Raw genomic sequence first — 9,388 nt, 5'->3', positions numbered from 1 at the left:
CTAAAAACCAGGTTGCACCAGGTTTTTTTTTAGGAATGAAAATTTTAAAACCTGAGCTATTCAAAATTTTTTAATTTGGCTTTAAAATGAGACTACAGGGGGGGCGCCTGGGTGGCTCAGTGGGTTAAAGCCTCTGCCTTCGGCTCAGGTCACGATCCCAGGGTCCTGGGATCGAGCCCCGCGTCGGGCTCTCTGCTCCGCGGGGAGCCTGCTTCCTCCTCTCTCTCACTCTCTTCTGCCTACTTGTGATCTCTGTCTGTCAAATAAATAAAATCTTTAAAAAATAAAATGAGACTACAGGGGTCCCTGAGTGGCCTCAGTTGGTTAAGCGTCCGAGCTATTTTGGCTCAGCTCATGATCTCAGGGTCTGGAGTTTGAGTTCCATGTCAGGCTCTGCTCAGCACAGAAGCTGCTTAAGATTCTCCCTCCTCGCCCACTTATGCTCACTCACTTCTACTCTAAAAAGAATCTACAAAATATTTTTATTGAACAATGCAGTAGTTTACCCCTAGATCTAATCCCTGATTCTAATGGAATGCATGGAGATTGAAGAGGTTAGTTTTTCTCAAAAATCCTTTTAATGGCTTATTTATAATGTCTTCTGTTAGTACTCAGAATGGAATTACTGGAAGGTAATTTGTTTAAGATTGCTGCTGGCTAAAGAGATATTTTACTTTTACTCTTGGCCAGTGAAAATGTTTTTGTTTGCAAAGTTGGGTTGGCTTGTGTTTTTTTCAAGTGTTTAATGCCATCAGTTTTTTGGAAAGGGATTCAGTCTTGATTGCAGCTAAATGTAAACTAAAATATACACTATGCATCTCCCGTTTATTACCAAGGGTTGCTCATTGCTGACAAGTTCCAGGTGAAATGGACTCGGTTTATGGAGCACTGAACGTAATGGAGAACTTAGCACTGTTTTCTCAAAACTATCCTAGGACCACATTTAAAATCAGTGGTGCTGGTTAAACACGAAAATATCAACCATACCTGTTTGAACCACAATCTCTAGGAGGTACCAAGAATCTGCATATTGTACAAACTTGAGTTAATGGTGGTGTCTAAGATTTTATTTGAGAGGGGGCACATGAGCAGTGGGAGGAACAGTTGTAGAGGGACAAACAGACTCGGTTAAGCAAGGAGCCCCATCACAGGGCTTGGTCTCCTTTCATGACCCAAGCCGAAATCAAGGGGTGGGTGCTCTACCGACTGAGTTACCCAGGTACCCCAAATTCAATAGTCTAAACACTAATTCAGTACAGCAATATGTAGTAAAAAACAGGTATGGGGATGCCTTGGTGGCTCAGCAAGTTGAGAGTCTGCTGCCTTTGGCTCAGGTCATGACCATGGGGTCCTGGGATTGAGCCTGGTGTTGGGCTCCCTGCTGAGCGGGAAGTCTGCTTCTCACTCTCCCCTGACCCTCACCCCCTACTCATGTGCTCACTTGCTCTCTCAAATAAATAACCCTAAAACAAGTATGTTACCATACCTTTTCGTTAATTCATCCATACTTCGTTCCCCTGGTGTACAGGTGCAGTGGTAGGCCCTAAGGATGCAGGGTTAGGAATCTCATTTGGAGAGACAATCCAGTAACAATGAGAAAAGAAGCCAGTGTTGGGAGATGTGTTTAGGAAAGAAGAAACCAATGTGGGTGTACCTACAGGTACACACATTCACAAGCACGTTTAAAACATTGTAGAGTAAAACTCAGAAAATCTTCATTTTGACCCAAAAGTCTGTCCCCTGCTCCTCTTAGCAGATGAAAAAAATAAAGACAGCTTGTGTACACAGGTAGCCATCATTTGCCCCAACCAGGGGAGAAATCTGACCTGAGGGGAAAAAGTAATACCTAGAAAATAAAGAACTTTACATTCGTCTATATTTAAAATGGGGAGTTACTCTGAGTCGAGAACATTGGAAAATCTAAAAGGCAAATAATCTATAGGCTTGGGTTCCTGTTTGCCAACTGAGCAGCAGAGCACTGGCAACAGGGTTGTGGTTAATGGAAACACCAGCTATCCTGTGACCTCAAACTTTCCTAGCCTTCCTAGCCACCTCATTTTCTGCCCAGAATGTGTCCCCCACTCAATACCTCTACACCCATTCCACCCACTCCCCCAAACTTAGACATGTAATGCCCAGCCCTGTAATTGTGAGAGATGTAGCAGAACTTCAAACCTTAGAATCCTTTCAGAAGTATTTTACCCTTTGATCATCCTATCCCCCTTGCCCCTTTTATCCCTGAATTCCTACTATCTTTAAGGATAGGCTTCATGGAAGGGAAGGGTCAATTCACCTAAAACAGTCTGGGGGCATAGGGGGGCACATATGACTGCTGCTTGTTTGAGTAAATGGGAAGAAGTCATTTTGACACCAAGAAATTAGGAACAGAGTAGAATAGAAGGTACCAGCTAGGTCCCTCAGAGACCTCCCTAGGGTTCAACCTGAGGCTGGACAAGTAGAGGATGATAAGTGAGAGCAGGAACTCCAAGTAAGTTAAAAGCAGAGAAGGCTTAAGCCTCACTTCGATTTGGAACCCTGCAAAGCATACCTATGACCACATGGGCTAGTAAAGCACAGCAGAAATTGAGGCATATCATGTTTTGAAATAGAAAGACCCTGAGATTTTATGCACACACATCCCACAGGATTTCCTTGATCCTATATGGCATAAGAGGGACACCAATTGAGTGCTAATGAGCTCGCCATGGCAAAGGGGAAGGTTACTGCTCGCTCCACGGTTGTAGGGTAGATAGCCCAGCAATGTAGTAACCTTGCTGGTCTCAGAAAGGTGGAAGTGAAAGGCCTTTTTGAAAAAACAGCCCTAATAAGGGGTCTGACCTTTTCTTTCTTTTTTTTTTTTTTTTTTTAAAGAGACGAGAGAGAGTGAGAGCATGAGAGGGGAGAAGGTCAGAGGGAGAAGCAGACACCCCACAGAGCTGGGAGCCTAACGCGGGACTCGATCCCAAGACTCCAGCACCATGACCTGAGCCAAAGGCAATGGTTTAACCAACTGAGCAACCCAGGTGCCCAAGGGGGCTGAATAATTAATTCCCTTAAATTAGACCATTTAAAAATGGAAAAGACCAACTTGGTTTTACTTGGCAAGTGTATGTGTTTTTTTCTACCACCACTGGATTGGGAACTTAAGGAGAAAGAGAAAGATATATGGGTATCTGAGAGCTCTAGAATTCCCCATAAAGGCAAGAAAGTTGAGGCAAATACAACCATATCATAAGTTCTAGGTGGAGGCGGCCCCAGTTGGCTTGGGGTCTTCATTTGGTAGATCAGGTAGCTTTTTTAATCTAGATCGTTTATTCGTATCTGTGTTTCAGATTGGCATCAATTCTTTGTACAGTTCAGACTCCAGAACTCTGTGCTATCAGGCTAACACTAATCTCCAGTTGTGACCAAATCATGGCTTCACTCACTGCCTGCCTATCCTGCTTCCTTGGCTTCCTTTCACTTGAGACCATTCCTCTAGTGAATCACTTGCACAAGAATCCCTGGCTGTGACTCTGCTTTTAGGGACACGATCTAAGACAATTGAGCTGCAGCTAGAACAGAGATTTACATCACCCAGACATTCTTGACTTAGATTTTGATGAAGTAACAAGACATAGAGTTATCTCCTTCTGAGGAAGGGGTGAGAGTTTTTCATTTTATGGATATAAAATTTTATAGCTGCATTCTGTTAGGCAGTATTTTTTTTTAAGATTTTATTTATTTATTTGACAGAGAGAGAGAGAGAGAGAGAGATCAGAAGTAGGCAGAGAGGCAGGCAGAGAGAGAGGGGGAACCAGGCTCCCCGCCGAGCAGAGAGCCCGATGTGGGGCTCGATCCCAGGACCCTGAGATCATGACCTGAGCCAAAGGCAGAGGCTTTAACCCACTGAGCCACCCAGGTGCCCCTAGGCAGTATTTTTTAAAGTATATGTTATGTCGGGGCACCTGGGTGGCTCAGTGATTAAGTGTCTGCCTTCAGCTCAGGTCCTGATGCTGGGGTCCTGGGATCGAGCCCCACGTCCAGCTCCCTGCTCAGTGGGAAGCCTGCTTCTCCCTCTCCCACTCCACCTGCTTCTGTTCCCTCTCTTGCTATGTGTCTGTCAAATAAATAAAATCTTTAAAAAAATAAAGTATATGTATGTGAACAAAATAGCCAGGGGGTGGGTTATAATTGTCTCTTTTGTTAAACAACACAGCTTTACTTTGCCCTTTCTAATAGTACCTTTTGTTAAACAACACAGCTTTACTTTGCCCTTTCTAATAGTACCTTGGCTTCTGCAATTTTTCTTTCTCAGCTGTATGTAGACTTGCTAAGATAGAAATCCTAGTCCTGGGAGAGTCCTCCTCACACCAAGAGAGTAGGCATTTACCCCAGGCTTGCCTTACCTACAACTTTGTCCCAGGAATTTGAATCTTTTTTTTTTTTTTTAAAGATTTATTTATTTATTTGACAGAGATCGCAAGTAGGCAGAGAGGCAGGCAGAGAGAGAGGAGGAAGCAGGCTCCCTGCTGAGCAGAGAGCCCAATGCGGGGCTCCATCCCAGCACCCTGGGATCATAACCTGAGCTGAAGGCAGAGACTTTAACCCACTGAGCCACCCAGGCGCCCCAGGAATTTGAATCTTGAGCAGAATGATTGCAGGCAAGTTACAATGATCACAGTTAAGTTTTTGTTTTTTGTTATTATTGTTTTTAGCAGCACTAGTAGAAGAAAACTTTGGGCAGTTTCTAGAACTGCCCAATTGCTGTTTAGTAGAAGTCTTGTTCCGAGCCTTTCCTTCTATCCAGAGAGCTTTCTCATAACTTTTCAAAAAGTTCTTTCTGCTTAAACTAATTAGCCAGTCCCTTGCTGTTCTCCGCAGTCCTTTAATCCGAGCCCTCTCTGGGCCAATCGGCATTTCTGATTTCAGGGCGGACGACAGTCTGGGTGGCAGCTGCTCGCTCCACGTCAGCTGCCATTGCTGCCAACCAGTGTCACTTGGACCTTCACAGTTAGGCCATCTGGGGCATAAATCATTTTCTGGGGGACTGCCAGGCCCTATCTCAAGGCTGCCACTGAGCATCAAAGGCAACCAGCAACATGCCTCAAGTTTCTGGCTTTTGCCTCCACTTTGACTTGAATAAAATGCCACACCTCACAGAGAAGAGGACTGACTTCTGGAGCAGCTACCAAAGGGGCTGGATGATGCCATTTGGAAGGAAAGAGGAGTCAGTTCTGGATGGGAAAACTTTGACCGAAGGGAAATAAAAAAGCAGGGGGAGAGACATGCCGCTGGGTGAGCAGTCCCCTCCCGCCAACTAGCCCGGCCTGCCCTGGATGCCTGGGCAGGCTGTTGGTTTGGCCAAGGCCACCACGCTGTCTAAAAATGCTTGGTGTTTTTAAGAGATACAGAAAGAATTATTAGATTACAATAAGACTTGGCAGTAATGTTCTTGAAATGAACCACAGGCTGTCAGCTTTTGCTAAGATGATTGACAACATAGACAATCTTGGGCAGAAATTGCCAGCTGTTCCAGACAACTACAAGGTGACTTTTGTGCACAGAGAATGTGTCAAGGCCAGTACCCTGTTGTCCTCTTAAACCTGATTGGCCTAAAAGCAAGAAGGTGTGCTACATGCAAGATGACAGGAGCTTGGTTAGTCAAGGCAACAGGAGCGTTGACGTTTGGGAATGTGAATATCGTCTACCCTAAACTTGGGAGTCATGCAAAAATTCCAGATTCAAGGGGCGCCTGGGTGGCTCAGTGGGTTAAGCCACTGCCTTCGGCTCAGGTCATGATCTCAGGGTCCTGAGATCGAGTCCCACATTGGGCTCTCTGCTCAGCAGGGAGCCTGCTTCTCTCTCTCTCTCTCTCTCTGCCTGCCTCTCCATCTACTTGTGATTTCTCTCTGTCAAATAAATAAATAAAATCTTTAAAAAAAAAAAAAAAAAATTCCAGATTCAAGCGCCTGGAAGCTCAGCCCAGACACCTCCCATGTGCATTACTGGGCCAATGAAACTGGGCACAGAGCAGATTTCACCTTTATTTCTTTTTTTTAATAAAGATTTATTGTTTATTTGTTTGACAGAGATCACAAGTAGGCAGAGAAAGAGGAAGAAGCAGGCTCCCTGCTGAGCAGAGAGCCCGATGTGGGGCTCAATCCCAGGACCCTCAGATCATGACCTGAGCTGAAGGCAGAGGCTTTAACCCACTGAGCCACCCAGGCGCCCCTTCACCTTTATTTCTGACGTTATGGAAGCAGTGATGGTTTGCCCCATGCCCTCCAACTTCCTATCCAAGCCAATGGATGTTTCCTAGGTTGGTGTGATTTTTGCTGGTGCTTGGAAGAATGCTGGCTCTGCAGGGATCACATTCATGATCATTGGTGATGACCTCCTGGGGTTTGCTCTCAGAGAGTACCCCCTCAATCCCGGAATACAAAGTATAAGCCCCAAACTACTCCTCGAACAACACACCTCCGTATTTCAGCATCTATGACATGGGCTCGATCCCAAAATGGATTAAGAACAAGGCAGTACGGCCACTGGAGAAGCTCAACTCTATCAAAGCACAAATAATTTATGATTTATGATAATTCTCAAGGGTTCGACGTATATCCAGTGGATCCCAGAATAGAAGCAAGACGAATATCCCATTCTTTTTTTTTTTTTTTTTTTTTAATTTATTGACAGAGAGAAATCACAAGTAGATGGAGAGGCAGGCAGAGAGAGAGAGAGAGGGAAGCAGGCTCCCTGCTGAGCAGAGAGCCCGATGCGGGACTCGATCCCGGGACCCCGAGATCATGACCTGAGCCGAAGGCAGCGGCTTAACCCACTGAGCCACCCAGGCGCCCCGAATATCCCATTCTTCAATGGCAGTGCCAAAGCAGATGATGCTTTAGGAAAAAAGATTACTTGCTAAAGCTCTTGAACTCAATATGATCTCCTTGAAAGGGAGTAGGTCTGTGGGAGTCATCTGGCTTCTCTGTGTAATGCTGATGGGATAGAAGATGTTTGGAATCTAGCAGCATCTATGAAAAACTCTTTGGAGATGCATCAGCTATGAATGCACCTCAACCAATATGTATTCTGCCCCTGAACAATGTACAAAACTTAAATAACTTGGGAATGGCTACAGAACAACAAACACGGTATTCTTGAATGAACACTTAATTATAGATTCTTCTTTTTTCAAAGAACAACAGCAAAACATTCACAACTCTGCAAAGGTGGTGAGACTTTAATAGACACCTTAATTCCTTTATTTTTTTGAGATTTTTAATTAAGTGGGGTTTTTTGTGTGTTTTGTTTGTTTGTTTGTTTGGTCGGTTGGTTGGTTTTTTAAAAAAGAAGAGAACTGGGCAGAGAGGGTTCGAAAGGGAGGGAGAAAAAAAAATCTTAAACAGGCTCCACACCCAGCACAGAGCTATCACAGGGCTTGATCCCATGACCCTGAGATCACAACCTGAGCAGAAATCAGGAGTCAGACACAACCCACTGAGCCACCAAGGCACCCCTAAATTTTTATATTTTTAATCTCTACACCCAACATGGGGCTCAAGTTCACAACCCCGATATCAAGTCACATGTTCTTTTGACTGAGCCAACCAGGCATCCGAACAGATACCTTAATTCTGACTTGAACTGGAAATATTTTTTAAAAGTCTTCCTTTTGCTTTCCTAACAAATTCTAGCTTATGGCGTCTTTCCTTTTTTTTTTTTTTAAAATGTCTTTTTTGCTACTTTTTCTAGCTAGATCTCAGTATTCAAACTTGTCTGTGAACTTAATTATGCAAATTGTAGCTAATTGCTTCTGGAGATACACAAACACACAGCATGGAGGGCAAATGGGGTCCTCTGAATGCTGAATCTTGATCCTTTCCAAAATGACAGCATTAGGTTCTCCTGGGTCCTACATCTGCTAATTCAAGTCCACACTGCCTGTGTGGTGTTTAGGGGTTCCAGGCTCAAGGGTATGCTGGGGGATCTTTCTTTTTCTTTTTTGGCAAGATTTTATTTGACACAGAGCGAGATCACAAGTAGGCAGAGAGGCAGGCAGAGAGAGAGGGAAGCAGACTCTCCACTAAGCAAAGAGCCCCATTTGGGGCTCGATCCCAGGACACTGAGACCATGACCCGAGCTGAAGGCAGAGGCTCAATCCTCTGAGCCATCCAGGTGCCCCAGATCCTGTTATTTTCATAAAGAGATAAAAGTGACATACTACGTGTTTATATAGCAATGTCTGTTTTAAATACCAGTTTATGTCTTTATGCCTTTATATTTCTAGTAATGCAGTTCTCAGAATCCTTGACTTTGTGCATTATAACATTAGCAACAGCTGTGTTCCCCATCCCACCTTCCCGCCCCTCTTTTAAGCTGTTTCACAAAAAAGATATAGTTCTAATTCACTTTTGCTTTCTTTCCAACAGGTAGAAAAGAGAAGGCTGTATGTTTGGTTCTTTCTTTCTTTTTTTTTTTTGGTAAGCTGTTGAACTAAAATTCTCTGTCAAATTTCCTTATCCTTTGTTCATTTGACGGTTCTCTTTATAGTGTTTGACCAATTGATGCTATGAGCTCTGGAAGATCTTTGCTGAAGATTCTTTTCTCCTGTTGTTTATCCACTGTCGGTGTGTTATGTTGGATATGTGAAGGACATTAAAAACCTAAAATATCTAAAAAGAGAGAGAGAGAGAGACAGAAACAGACAGAAAGAGAAGAGAATTTCCTCTCAAACTGCTCTAAGGCAGCTTCTCTGTATAGTTTGTCCAGTGTAACTCCTACCCTGTGACTAGCTATGTCTCTTCAAGGCTTGCTAGGAAGCAGTGGCTAGCACAGTATCACATCCCCTTGTATTACTTTCCATCTGAACCTTCTTTTTCCCTTTCCTTCACTGTCCATGTCCTCAGAAGGCACCTCACAGATAAAACATCAGCACTTAACCCCCGCCTCAAATAAATCCCTGCCCCTCTTCAAGGTAAATATTCCTCTTTATCTGTTTACTTTTTGTACTTTTTTTAAAAAAGATTTTGTTTATTTGACAGAGCACAAGTAGGCAGAGGGAGAGGGAGAAACAGATTCCCCACTGAGCAGGAAGCCCATGCGGGACTTGATCTCAAGACTCTGGGATCATGACCTGAGCCAATGGCAGATGCTTAACCAACTGAGCCACCTGGGCACCCCTGTACTTTTTTTTAAGATCTTATTTTTAAAGTAATCTCTACACCCAGCATGGGGCTTGAACTCACAACCCTGAGATCATGAGTCATGTGCTCTACTGACAGACAGGCAGGCACCCCCGTACTTTTTTTTTTCAAGCAGGTTTTTCCATTTACTATTGTTGTGTCCCCCTCCCTCACTTTTTGCACTACAGTCTAGCTGGGTGATCTATTGCCAGCTGGCACCAATT

At 44.1% G+C, this 9,388-nt stretch overlaps 1 pseudogene; it reads left to right on the top strand.

Annotated features, from left to right (window-relative positions):
- Positions 1-6,165: 6,165 nt before the first annotated feature.
- LOC123393597 lies at positions 6,166-7,183 on the top strand (annotated as a pseudogene).
- Positions 7,184-9,388: the final 2,205 nt, after the last annotated feature.

This window comes from Mustela putorius, unplaced genomic scaffold (assembly GCF_011764305.1).
Source record: "Mustela putorius furo isolate JIRA1106 unplaced genomic scaffold, ASM1176430v1.1 tig00000876_pilon_pilon_pilon, whole genome shotgun sequence".
Lineage (NCBI taxonomy): Eukaryota > Metazoa > Chordata > Mammalia > Carnivora > Mustelidae > Mustela > Mustela putorius.
The sequence above is the reverse complement of the archived record's forward strand: the minus strand, read 5'-3'. Positions and strand labels throughout refer to the sequence as shown.